This window comes from Haliotis rubra, unplaced genomic scaffold, assembly GCF_003918875.1.
Source record: "Haliotis rubra isolate DU_JTF1 unplaced genomic scaffold, ASM391887v1 Scf66, whole genome shotgun sequence".
Classification (NCBI taxonomy): Eukaryota; Metazoa; Mollusca; class Gastropoda; order Lepetellida; family Haliotidae; genus Haliotis; species Haliotis rubra.
This window is the reverse complement of record NW_025767368.1, coordinates 2,773,463-2,788,536: the sequence shown is the minus strand read 5'-3', so window position 1 is coordinate 2,788,536 and position 15,074 is coordinate 2,773,463. Positions and strand designations below refer to the sequence as shown.

The 15,074-nt window shown below is 38.3% G+C and overlaps 1 long non-coding RNA gene across 1 annotated transcript; it reads right to left on the bottom strand.

Moving 5' to 3' along the window:
- Positions 1-1,153: 1,153 nt before the first annotated feature.
- Positions 1,154-12,050, bottom strand: LOC124257411. The gene is made up of 2 exons (XR_006893262.1): positions 11,684-12,050; positions 1,154-1,451 (listed from the first exon to the last, which is right to left on the bottom strand). It is a non-coding gene; the product is annotated as an uncharacterized LOC124257411 (long non-coding RNA).
- Between the last annotated feature and the right edge of the window lie 3,024 nt (positions 12,051-15,074).

The following is a 15,074-nucleotide window of genomic DNA, read 5'->3' as shown; positions in this document are numbered from 1 at the left end:
GATGAAAGGATCACAGTCAAGCATGTCTTGCTTGACTGCATTGAATATTCCATCACAAGGGATATCTATTTCACATCCAAAACTCTGAAGGATCTTTTTAATAATGTCAGTCCTCATTTAATTATTGCATTTTTAAAAAAATTAGATTTGTTGACTGATTTGTAAATAGTTAAATATTTTATTATTGGTGGTTTAAATTAGCAACTGAGATTGTTAGTGGCTGTACCCTCAAAGGGGGGTTGACGTAGCGTAAAATTATTGTCCTCCTGAGGGGGTACGTAAGTCCCAAAACTTTCAAAGTCAATTTAAGAGTACCAGGTTTTTAGTCGTAGCATTCTTGTAATTTTAATTGTAGCTAACATTCCTTACAATCGCCAGCAGCTGAAGGGATGGTGTAAATCCAATTAGGGTCCATGCAGGTAGCCAAGGTACTGTAAGTCCCCATGGTCCCTAGTTTGGTGATCTACCTTCTGGTGTTGGCGATCTATAGCCCATTTTACATTGTACTGTCTTCTTTCATAGGAATATTTTAGCTTTGTTTGCTAGTTTTATATTTTCATATCTGTGATTATCTAGTATTTTTACTGTCCTTCGTCGGCAGGTTTTTATAATATCTATATATATATTCTATTTCTTACTGCCAAATGTTCTCGTCACGATATGGCTGAAATATTGCCGATGTGACGTTAAATATTAACTCACTCACTCACTCTGAGGACCAATTCTAACCCGGATCTTCAGGGTATTAGCAATTCAGTTTGGCAATACATGTAAGAACATGTTATATTCATCTTCTGATTCTTATATGTCCTTTCACTAGTATCTTGTACATGAATAAAATGAGTAAATTCAAGTCTGACATTCACTGGCTGAATACATAATTAAGCTACAGCCATCGTTTATAAATTGATGGAGACCATTTTCAAAGGGGCTGGAACAATTTGTGAGAATGTTCACCTCCAAGGCATGTCGCTTCATTGAATTTCACCATAAAGATAAAACTTAATTTAAAGGTTTCTTTCAAAGGACTGTTTTCTTTGCACCTTGTCATTGATTGGCTTATTATGTCAAAACACATGCCTCTGAAATTATAAGGAGATTATATAATTATATCCGTCGTGACGTACGCTCTTCAAAATAGAAACGCACTGGCCATGTTTAGAAGAATTTACTGCTTTAATTTAAGAGCAATTATTTCATGTAATTTTAATGGTCAAAAGGTGACAATTCACACGTATATAGACAAAGAGTTCACCAACACAACAGCAGCCTGTATTATTGTGCTTCTGTTTACGTGAGTTCACATGATGGCGTCAAAGTCAGTACTTTGTATGGCCACCATTGGAAGCAATTATTGCTCGACACAGTCTTGGCACAGACTGGGATTGGTCAAAATTCTTCCCCACTCTTCCTGCAATGCGGCCAGTTGTAGAAGTGTCTGAGGGCGTGTTCTGACGTTATGCTGAAACAACTCCCTCTGTCAGTCCATAATCGGAAGCATGTGACGTGCAAGGCCTTCGTTGATGTACCGATATGCTGTTAAATTTCCCTAACCAACACTAAATCAGATCTTTGTGTGCAGGATATCGCGTCCCACACCACGACACTGTCTCCACCGAATCTGTCGACCTGTCGAATGCAATTGGGGGCAAAAATTTCATTTCTCCGACGGTAAACACGCTTTCTTCCATCTCGCCGGTCTACGAATCCTTGACGGCACCCGTGAAGGGCCACCTCCTCGTGGTGGGTGCTGGGTGCCGCTAAGAGCCCTTCAACCCCCCGTTGTGGACCCGGGGGCATATTTGGTCCACCAACCCGTTTGCAGTGGGTTGCGCCCCTGTGTCGGTGGAGGACGGGAGGCTGGTGGTTGAGGGCACTGGTTCCAGGAACAGTGTTCCTTTGCCCAACACACCACTTCGCCCCTTACTTCACCTAGACGGGTGGTTGAACTGGCCCGGTTCAACCAATCGGCTGGTCACGTCAAGCCCTGTGTGTACTACAATTGTGAATTGTTACACAAAATTTTTGGATTTATATCATGATATTTTTAAGTCTTGGCCAATTTTGATCTGATAATTTCAAATACAATATTTCATGTATGTTTTTTGCCTAGAGTCGTATGCCCAGAAGGCGGTGGCTCATGGGCCAATCCGGTAGAATTTATCTTTTCAAGATTTTTTCTGCTTGAGTATACCCTCCTAGTATCCTTGGTGCCGTCTGTTGGAGACCCATAGACATGAGGCATCGTCCTTGTTGACACTCCATGGTGGGTGGGGAGCTAGGAGGGTGAATCATATATACTTTAACCATGGCACCCCCACTCAAAAAACGCTCACATGAATCAGATGATTCATTGTCTTCAGAGGATGAAGCTCAAAATATTATCACCAACCCTGACAATTGGCCTCGCTTTGTAGTCATGTGTGCCCCCGATGGTGGCCCTGTTAAACTGAATCCCTTTGCTGTTGCAAAGGGTATTGAAGGTTTGGCCGGAGACGTTAAAGAAATAAAAAAAGTTGCGATCTGGCTCCCTGCTAATCGAATGCAGGAAACCAATCCAATCCAACATTCTTCTGAAAACAACATCTTTAGCAAATGTTCCTGTGGAGGTGTCCCCTCACAGGACATTAAATAGCAGCAAAGGCATCGTCCGTGATAATGGACGTTACCTATCAGACATGAGCGATATTGAAATCGTTACCGAATTGCATTCTCAAGGGGTAACTCATGTCAAACGATTCACGGCTAAAAAGAATAATGAAACCTTGAAAACAAATACTTATTTGTTCACGTTTTGTATGCCAGTTCACCCACAATCACTGAAAGCAGGTTATTGCAACTTGAGGGTGGATACTTTCATCCCCAATCCTTTAAGATGCTATACTTGTCAGAAGTATGGTCACGGGGCCAAGTCTTGCAACAATCCAGCTGCATGTCATCGATGTGCTGGAACATGCGAAGACAGTATCCTTTGTGACAAAACACCTCTTTGTGTCAACTGTGCAGGTTGCCATCCTTCTTCTTCCAAGGAATGTCCTTCCTGGAAGTTGCAATCCAAAATTTCGCGAGTGAAGCATGAGCGAAACGTGTCCTTCTTTGAAGCTAAACAGATTGTTCTTGCTCAAGAACATTTAGGTCCAAGTTATGCTGCCACTGTTTCGGCTTCGGTTCAGCCCTCTACACCAAAAAATGTTTCATATACTTCAGTAGGTTGCCAAACCGACTATACGTGGGCTAGGACTTCTGCTCCTACCTTGGTAACTGCTGAAATTCAAGCGAGACCTCCAAAGGTGACTTCAAGTGCTCAAACCATGCCTTCGCAAACCATCACTCCGTCTAAGGCACTTTCTGAGACAGACACATCCTCATTTCAGAAGCAACCATCTGACAAAAATGTGAAAGTAACTGTGAAGAATCAATCCAAACCAAACTATGGAAACAAAAAGAATCAAAGTCACAGAGCCCCAAAAGGGTCGACTAACCAGGTCAAACTTTACAATAAGTTTGGATCCCTTGAGGACATGGATGTGTCCGACCACAGCCATGGTAGGACACATAGCTTGTCACCCTCAAGGAAGGTGAGGGGTAGATCTCCTGTCCATCCGCCAAAGAAATAATGGCTTCACCTCTAATTCAATGGAATTGTAGAGGAATTAGGACTAATTTAAACGAGTTACATCTATTAGTCCAAGATTTCAAACCATCAGCGTTCTGCATACAAGAAACCCATCTGAAACAGGCAGATAATTTTGACCTACGTCAGTTCAGTGCATATCACTATTTCTCTCCTCCTGGCGATAGAGCTTCTGGTGGAGCATCAATTTTGGTGAGGAACAATATTATACATAGCCCTGTCCCACTTAAAACAAATCTCCAAACCGTTGCAGTTCGCCTTACATTACAGGTTGCTTTTACTTTGTGCTCTCTATACATTCCGCCTTCATCAACTGTTCAACTTTCAGATTTACAAGCTCTTTATGATCAACTACCTAAACCCTGTTTAATCATGGGGGATTTAAATGGCCACAACCCACTCTGGGGTGGTATTAATACAAACACCAAAGGTAAATTACTGGAGGATTTTATTTCAAATAATGATTTATGCATATATAATGACGGTTCACAGACATATTTACATCCTGGCACAGGAACATATTCAGCTCTTGACTTGACTGTTGCTGACTCTAACCTACTGAGTGAATTCGAATGGTCGGTCCATGACGACCTCTGTGGAAGTGACCACTTCCCAACAATACTGACACCTGTTAATCCATCCGATGTTCCTCCATCGTCAAGATGGAATTTTAGAAAGGCTAACTGGCCTTTATATGAAGCTCTCTGTGCTGACAATCTGAAACCTGAACTTTTTAATGACATTCCTGATGCCATAAAATGTTTTGCAGATGAACTAAATAACATAGCTGACGAGTGTATCCCAAAGTCCTCTGCAATTCCTCACGTACGAAAACCATGGTTTACCAATGACTGCAAACAGGCTAGGAAGGCCCGGAAGAAAGCCGAGCACTATTTCCGTCGCCATCCTATGGTCCACAATTTGGACAAATTTAAAATTTTAAACGCCAAAGCACGACGCACTTTCAAGCAAAGTAAACGTCAATCTTGGCGAAACTATATATCAAAGATGAATTCTCGCACACCTATATCAAAGGTGTGGAATATGATCCAGAAAATCAAGGGTAAGGGCTCTAAATCTAGCATCCACCATCTAAAAGATGGGAACACATTATTGACTAGTAAATCAGATATTGCAAATAAACTTGGTGAGACGTTGGCCAAACATTCTTCCTCAGCAAATTATGTACCTGAATTCCAAAAATATCAAAAACAGCAAGAAAAGAAAGCTATTAATTTCAATTCAGATAACGGGGAAGACTACAATGAAACCTTTTCGATACATGAGCTTCATACCGCTCTTGATCAGGCTCACGATACTGCTTCTGGAGCTGATAACATACATTATCAACTCCTGAAGCACTTGCCAGAGTCATGTTTGGAGACATTGTTACATATTTTTGATGACATTTGGACAACTGGAAATTTCCCTTCGTCGTGGCGTGATGCTATAATTGTGCCCATCCCTAAACCTGGACGTGATCATACAGATCCCTCTAATTATAGACCAATTTCACTGACAAGCTGCGTTTGCAAAACCATGGAACGTATGATCAACAACAGACTTGTTTGGTACTTGGAAACCAATAACCTTATAACTAATATACAATGTGGTTTCCGTAAAAACCGTATTACCATCGATCATTTAGTACGTTTAGAGTCTTTTGTAAAAAAAATGCCATAATTAATAAACAACATGCAGTGTCGATCTTTTCGACTTAGACTATATACGACACTACATGGAAACATGGTATTTTAAGAGATTTACACGATTTTGGATTGAGAGGCCGTTTGCCTCAATTTATATCCAAGTTTTTAGCTGACAGGCAATTTCAAGTCCGAGTGGGTTCTACCCTGTCTGACCATTATAATCAGGATCAGGGTGTCCCACAAGGCAGTATTTTGTCTGTCACACTTTTTAGCATCAAAATTAACAGTTTATCCAAGGTTTTAAATGATTCAATAGATGGATCACTTTTTGTGGATGATTTTAATATTTCTTGTCGTGGTAAGAATATGCATACTATTGAACGGCAACTGCAGCTGTGTTTAAATAAAATACATAAATGGTGTCTTGAAAACGGTTTTAAATTTTCCAAGTCCAAAACTAATTGTCTACACTTTTGTAGAAAATATAAGCTGCATAAAGACCGGAACTATCTCTAAATGGCACTCCTATCAAAGTTGTGAAGGAGGCCAAGTTCTTGGGTATTATTTTTGACTCACACTCAACGTTTCTACCACATATTAAAGCACTTAAAACTAAATGCCTGAAGGCACTCGATTTGTTAAAAGTTGTTTCCAACTCAAAGTGGGGAGGGGATCAAACTACCCTCCTTCACTTATACCGATCATTGGTACGATCTAAACTTGATTATGGTTCGATCGTATATGGCGGAGCCTGCAAAAGCAACCTTAAATTACTTGATTCTGTTCACCACCAAGGTCTAAGACTTTGTCTAGGATCATTTAGAACCTCTCCAGTTGACAGTCTATGTTGAGGCAGATGAGCCTTCGCTTTCCCAACGCCGTATTAAATTATCCTTACAATATATTACTAAACTATATTCAAACGAATCTAATCCTGCATTTAATTGTGTCTTCAATCCTCTTTATGAGGATTTGTATAACAAAAAGCCTTCTCTTGTTCCGCCTCTTGGGCACAGAATTCAACCATTCCTTTCTGCTGCTGGCATTGAGCTGGAGAATATATCTCCTTCTCGTCTTCTTTCTTCTCCTCCTTGGCAATTGGTGAGGCCAGAATTTGACTTAACATTAACCACATTTAAAAAATCCGAAACTAATGATTTACAATATAAACAAGAATTTAGTCAATTAAGAAATAAATATAATACCTATAAATCCTTATATACAGATGGATCCAAGGATGGTGGCGCGGTTGCTTGTGCCACTGTCATTGGGTCCAAAACAATTTCTTCCAGACTACCCAATGACAGTTCAATTTTCACAGCAGAAGCAAATGCCATCTTAACAGCTCTTAAATATATGAATAAACACCGTAAATAATCTTTTCTGACTCTCTATCTTGCCTTCAGGCTATTAAAAATCTATCTTGCAAACATCCACTTTTAATTGAAATAATTGAATTATATAATGATCTTGCTACTGGCCAATGCGACATCGTCTTTTGTTGGTTACCCAGCCACGTTGGCATTTCTGGGAACACCATGGCTGATATTGCTGCTAAGGCAGCCCTCAACAAATCTGTGACACCACTTCTTATCCCATACTCTGATTATAAAGCCAGCATTAGAACTTACATCCGTGATCTAATGCAGAAGAAGTGGGACACCCAAGTAGGTATTAATAAATTACATGCAATAAAACCCTACATTGGTTACACCTACTTGGGTTGTCAGTCCAGATTTGAAGAGGTCATTATGCGACGATGTCGCATTGGCCATACCAGATATACTCACGAATATTTATTGAAAGGCGAAGATCCTCCGTTTTGTATCCCTTGTGATGAAAGAATCACAGTCAAGCATGTCCTGCTTGACTGTGTTGAATATTCCATCACAAGGGATATTTATTTCAAAGTAAAAACTATGAAGGATCTTTTTAGTCATATAAGTTCTCATTTAATTATTGCCTTTTTAAAAAAATTAGACTTGCTAACTGATTTGTAAATAGATATATATTTTATTATTGGTAGTTTAAATTAGTAACTGATATTGTTAGTGGCTGTACCCTCAAAGGGGGTTGAAGTATTGTAAAATTATTGTCCTCCTGAGAGGGTACGTAAGTCCCAAAACATATAGTCAATTTAAGTGTACCAGGTTTTTAATCGTAGAATATGTGTACTTTTAATTTATGGCTAGGTTTCTCTTCTGTCGCCAATGGCTGAAGGGATGGTGTAAATCCAGCTAGGGTCCATGCAGGAAGCAAATGTACTGTAAGTCCCCAGGGTCCCTAGTATGGTGATCTACCTTCAGTTGTTGGCGATCAATAGCCTGTTTTTTATATTGTATCGTCTTGTATAGTTCAAATGTTTTAGATTTAGTTACTAGTTTTATATCTATATCTGTGATAATCTAGTTCTTTTACTGTCCTTCGTCGGCAGAATTTTATAATTTCACTTAAATTGTTGATATATTTATAACTTGCTTTAGTCACGATATGGCTGAAATATTGCCGATGTGACTTAAAATCTTAACTCACTCACTCACTCACGAATCCTTGACGCTAGTCAGGACATCATCCATGAAACGTTACAGGAATTTAGAAATGATGCGAATTGGGCAAGAACATAATTATGTTCGTTTTGGCACTACCAGATACTTTTGTAATATCCCTACTGAAATGTAAGGTGCGTTGACATGTTTAACAATTTTACTATTTGTCTGCACTGTTATTCAGGATTTAAACTAATATATATATATATATATATATATATATTTAAAATGAACAGTGAGGGGGAACGATTTTTACGGATAGACAGCTTCTTTATTGTCTATCCACAAATATCGTTCCTCTTCATCATATCAGTTTCTAGTGAAATTGAGCAGTCTTTGAAAAAATACTTAAACAGACCCATCTATGGATATTTCCTTTTGATTTCAAGTGTGGAACAGTTTGGCGTACCTCAGGTGGAATATGTATAATGGTATCAAACAGGCCCTATCACGCAGCAGGCCAACCCATGCTGACTAATGCAGCATATATTCAGCTCAGAACTCAATCATATACTAGCTGTAGTAATTAAGAGAGAGTCAGCTGAACGTCTTTTTAATTTCCAATTTAACGCTTAAAGGTTTGGTGAAGCAAGCAAATCCTATGTACTAAGCACGAACAAACCCTATCAATATTCCCATGGTGAATGGGATATTTGAAAAGCGGATACAATCACAGATACGTGACGAAACTGCATGACACTTCAATTTTTTTGTCAAACCTTATATCTTATATATAAGGAATACAAAAATATGATGCTTGTCAGGATTACAATTTCAAGACAACTTGAGCGATTTCAAACAAATCAAGTCGCGAGATAACTTGTAAGGAATACAGATTGGTAAAAATAACATAACTGATAAATTCATTGAGAAAAAAATATCTTACCTGTGAACTGTTCCTATTTTAACTCAAAGCCCTGGTGTATCAGAACTGTTCACCTTAATCAGAAAACACTTTGAATCTTCGAGGTAATAGTTAAACAATGTGCACAATGTCCAGCCCTGACACCGACGCGCACATTGTAAATGAGTGAGATTTAAATTTAAATTTTGATTGGTAATAGCCCATTTAAAGATAATAATTCACTTGCAGCTGTGGAAGTTTGCTCATGTCAGTGCAAACATTGGTGGTGTCGACTAAACATGAGACACAACTCTTGTTTTAAGGGACTTAAAATAGTACCAACCTTTAGAATACATAAAAAAACTCCAATCTGTTTCCAATTAATAGATAAAAACAGCATATTTGAAAAACAAAGTTCATAAAGATCTTCATATACACAGAACTCAGAATACACTCAGAATAATAATAAATGAATAATCTCTTTTACATCAAATGGGTGAGGTCACGAGAAATATTAATTACCTGTGAACTACTCCAGCTTGAACTTTCATTTTCGATGCATCTACATCAGAACTATTGAGCCGATTAAGATTACACACAGACTGTTCAACGTGAACATCAAACGATTTGCACAGTGTCCAGCCGAGACACCGACGCGCACATTGTAACAGTGTTAGTGGTTTCCTCCATTCATAATGGTCATTACTTATCCAAAGATTATAATTCACTTACAGTTGTGGGATCTTGCTCATGTCAGTGCAAACATTGGTGGTGTCGACTAAACATGAATATGAAGTAACAATACAGAAAGCCAGGATGACTTGAAGGCACATTGTGGCAAGTTGTCGTACGTGTGTTCGTGAAACTGTAATGTGGAGGAATACCTTCAAACCTAATGTTCAACGACACGAAACGAGACATAATTCGTTATGTAAATACATACATAACTTATTCATTGACAGAGATAATGAAACTAATAAAAGAATCTTAAACCGTAACAAGATCGATGTTCAGGACGAACTCAGTTGGCGCTATAAGTCAATACGTATTTATGACATTGTAAAAACGAAATTTGGTAAAACCTGTTCCAAACTACTCTACAAATCATGCAACTGTTTCTAAAAAGATTGTTTGACCAGAAATGCAAAGCCTTCGTACATCTCTCGGAAATGTTTATGCCAAAGAATGAGGACAATTTGTATGGATATACAACTGTTTTATTCTGTATGTGCGACGTTTCAACATAGATTCTAATGTCGTTGTCAAGCTACTATCTGTGTCGAAACGTCACATATACAGAATAAAGAAGATGTGTATCTATAAAAAATTGTCCACATTCTTCATCTCCTCAACTTCAAGAATGCCAATCAAAGAAATACACGGAAATGATATTTCCAAAACTGAAACGTCAATAAGGAAATGGTGACTGATACACACTCGTACTCCTGTTATGGTTATATTTGAAAGCGATTCATAAGCACATGCGAATGTAGTAGCTGAAATGATATACAGGGAGATGTCTTATGATAAATAAAAGGGTTTTGTCTCTTATGTTTATCATTTAGCGCTATCAAGGATGAGCATAACCAGGTGGTTGTTGAAAGTCTTGAATGAAAACAAAAACCCCGAGTGTAGTGGAGTGGAGTGGAGTGGAGTGGAGTGGAGTGAAGTATAGTGGAGTGGAGTGAATTTACAGCGCTTGTAGAAATGTCACAACAATATCATAGCGGAGACACATTGAAGATGAAAGGAACTGAACCCAGGTCTTCCGCAAACCGAGCCACCTGGCTACCCCTTCGTCGCGTTTATGTAAAGAGAGAACCCCTAAGAATGTTGAACAGCATGTCCCGTCTTGAATTCAGTCCCATTAATAACAACATTCAACGGGGAGAAATCCCCGAAATGTTTGAAGGTTTCAGAAGTTGTCTCAGTCCTACGATACATTCATCTGTACATAAACCCTTGTTCACTTTCGCCTTACATCGGATATCTAAGTTACCTCGTTCTCAACGTCATCAGTTAAATTCTCACTTTTGAAGTGACTACAATATTTGATACATTCCGAACATGACTTTGGACCTAAACTTACATATGAATGTTACACGATGCCTCACATTATTGTAAGTAGGAATATTTGAAGTTATTTCAGTGTTTTATGATTAACATGTGTTAAGATTCAGCTTCAGCTTCAGTGGTTTAGTTGTAGCACAGAATAAGCTGAGCTTGCAATTCGAGTAAGGGTCACGGGCATACGTTTGGCATAAACATATGCATTTCAGCAAGGAAATATTGAAAATAATCGAAAGGTTCTGGTTTCTTTCAAACTTCCAATGTAAAGCCAATGACATTTCTCACCACAAATAGCTGCACCATTGCGTGATTAAGCAATATTCAATAACTCACATCAACCGTCCAAACCGACAAGACAAAATTAAACTCTAGATTGACAAGGTGAACTTTGTAATATTCAACAGTTGCCAACACTGTGTGGTACTTTTGATACAATTAAATGATCCAATCATAGTTGCCAACACTGTTCAGAACACAACACAAGATACTGTTCGCTGTAAGTAGTATTTGAAAGAAGTAAATTTAAATATCAAAAGTAAACTATTGATAAATACTGTTATTACTTCATGACATACCCAATTTCATCTTTATGAATATGAAACCTGTAAGCCTCATATTCACATGATTACGCTTTTCCTAACTTCTTCAATGATGAATACACAATGCCATTTACAAAGTGGTCAAATGTAACACATGCTATATTTGGGATTGCATTTTCTCAGTAAAATACAGATTCTAGTACTTTGATACCTGAAAGTATATACTATGCTCAAGCGAACAATTTACTAAAGTAATTCTTTAGTGAAATATTTTTTGTAAAATGTATATTTTTTGGCAGAAGCAAGAGTTCGGCATCTGAAATTGTCATATGGATTTCCACGCAGGTGCCTCAGATCCCTGAAACTATCGTACAATTGCGCCGCAGAAGAACCATGCTTACCTGTGTACATATCCTGGTTTGACTTTCAAATGCGACAGACCTACATCAGAAACGTTCATTTGGTTTAGGAAACAGTGAAATTTTGGAATATCAAAATCAATCGACTTGCATAGGGTCCAGCCAAGGCATCGCCGCACACACTGCAATAATGTCACAGGTGACATTCGCAACTGCTGGGGGTTGGGCACCCAAAGATTTCTATCTGTAGCAATCTCTGCAATATTGCCGATGTTTGTGCAAAAGCTCTCACTGTTTCCAAAACCCGACCATGAAGAAATTACCCATAGCGTCAGGATTAGTTGTCGGCACATTTGAAAGAAATGCAGATATCGCTTCTTGACATTGGAATACACACGGTCCAACTGAACAATATGCACAGCATTTTATACTTAAGGTTATTCTGCATATCACTACGCGTACATATATTGATCTGTCTCGGACGTTTCTAACAAAACAAACACAAACGATATTTACAATATAGAAAATCGTTTTGAACCGCACAGACCATGCTTAATATATGAAATTAATCCCCCAAACAATGGAAAGAAAATCATTAAATTTTTATAGATTGCACTCTTGCCCCGAAACATCTCTCCTGATTATCAGAAAAAACTCGTTTTTTTCGCATTGGCATTTGGAGCTTCGATCGTGTTTTATCTCGTTTGTCCTATCTGTACGATGGTCTTGATTCCATGACCCATAAAGATCTTTGTTAGAATTGATCTTCAGCAACCCGTGCTTGTCGTAAGAGGAGATTAATGGGATCCTGGTGGTCAGGGCTCGCTGACTAATACTGTGTTAATAATAATAATATCTTAAATCTGTATGCAAATGCATCAAAAGAAGCATGGACCGAAACATTTCCAAACCCAAATTGCTTAACCCATAAGATTCATCAATTAGTTCCCCTTTCTCCTAAACCATATCGATAACAATACATTTGTTTAAGAATAACATTATTTTGCTAAATTATTGTCTTGTTCAGTATGTAAGTTCCTGATTTACCTTCAAGGAATACCGACCAAGTTCTATACTAGCTACAATATTTGGTGTGGAATTCTAAAATAACAGTAACTGCCATGCACATAAAAAATGTTACGTGGCCGGTGAAACATATAACAGATGCATTGCTGACTTTAGTGCTTTAATGTATTGATATTTGTAATCTGAGATTTCAACGAAACACAATTGTCCATGCTTAATGTCTTTTGGGTAGCATACCTGTGCCGGAACTTGAGAGATGAACTCCAAGATATTTATAGGTAGGTGCAATATCTATTCTTTTCTCTTGAAGCATAAACCTCTCGTATTTCCTAGAGGCCAACCACCTTCACGAAATACAAACTAGTTTTCAATGTCAGTGTTTAACTGCCACATATCACAATGATATGTCAGTTTATCAATTGATTTCTGAAGTCCTGTTTCAGTAGTATCAGCCAGATTAATGTCATCTTCAAACACATGAAAGATATACATCCTTCTCCAAAAGACAGACATGACTTCGCATGAGCACATAGATGCTATGTGACACATGTCTTAATGTTTTCTTTCCATAGTTTACATAAGAGAGTATTACGTGTGACAGAATTGAATGTAGGTTTCAGGTAAATAAAAACACAATATATAGGGGCAGATACTTTCTTATTACCGTCTCGATGATAAATGTCGTCGATTGTTTAGAATCCGGCTTGTTTATTACATAATACCTTTTCTTTGTCAGCCCACTTATTCAACATATTACATAAGATTTTTGAAAATATTCTGCCAGTTACCGCCAATAAAGTAATAAGCTTATTTTTGGATATTGACCAAGCCTTTTAGCATTTCTATACATATGTGTGGAGTATATTTATCATATTCAGTCGGTATTCCACTCCTGGTACTTTACCACTGATGTTGACGTCTATGGAGTTCCTCCAACAGATGCTCGGACGGGATCAGATCCGGATATTCCAAAGGTCATGGTCAGACATTAACGTTTGAATATTGAAGTGAGTCAATAGTGGCACAGTTGATGAAGTGACTATTAAAGTCTATGAACTTGCTTGAAACAACAACTTGCTAGCAATGATCCGTGTACAATACACAAGACGAAAACAGATCTCTTTCGTTCAATCAGCTTTTCAGTAGCCATAGAATACCAAAAGTAGCTTAGAACCGTTTGGAAAACGTTTATGGCGTTTTGGTTCAATCCATTGAGATTGGGTGGCAAATAGTCGGCGATTGGTTGGCGTTGAGCTTGCGCACGAAACATACGTTCAATAATATACCTGTTCCTCATTTGTCCAGCACAACGTGGAAAGGGTTTTCGCGATTTTATTGATGTTGAGAGTGTACCATTTGAAGACACCAGTACATCCGGACACAATTTATGCAAGTTCCAATTTGTTTATTATATAAGGACACCTGTGTGAAAAGACTGAGTTTTGGAGTTGGATTTAATACCCCCTGGAACAGTATCCCGGTTATATCACAGAGTGTGAGGTGAGTGTGGGGAGAAAACACGACGCAATGCAGTCTCAGACCTTTACCACTTTGGTCACAACACACAGCATCACTTTGTTTCATATTAAGTTGATGATAACAAAAGATACTTACTTTAAAACAAAATTGCTTATCGTGGTGTGAGCGGTTTAACCATTAAAGACAAGGTCGTTGGAGATCATAAGTCATATTAAAACTGTATACAAGCTATAGGAATGATTTGATGGAACGTGATACTGGAGCATGAAGTGCACACGTGCCCATGACAGGTTTCGCCTTCCATCACCATCACGTCCCAGGACATGCTCTTGGAAATATCCACGTAGGAGAGGATTTTTAACAACAAACATCCTCATCTTCATCCTGACTTTGATCTTTGAAGTTTGTATTATTCTCATCTGAAGCATTCCTTCTGCAGGTTTTACGTGATGTCTATAGTTTCACCGTCAATAGGGTTAACTGAACCTATTAGTGTATCAACATCATCATCATCGTAGTCGGTATTAAGACTTCAATAGGTTTTCCGCAAATTCCCTTGTGCATTTTCTGTCGATACAAACTAAAACTATTGATAGACGTGTCTGTTCTTTAAAATCTTTTGCACCTTGTGGATCCATCATGAATGACCTGGCAGTATCTGTTGGTAGGACAGCTATGTCCATCACAGGCACCAGCAAAGCTCTTCGGCCACAGCGAGATGGAACTGGAGTTAAGAACAGATAAAATACAGAAAAGATATTCAAATTGCTTTGTGGTAAAGGAAGATAAACTGGTGGGGTGTGTAGAAATAACTATACTGCTTGACAGAAAGTGAACTCCTTGGTGACTTATTTGAGTAACTGTTTAGAATAAATCTTCAATCCATACTTGTAATAGATTAGGGAGATTGCTGGCTGAGTTGCTGCAT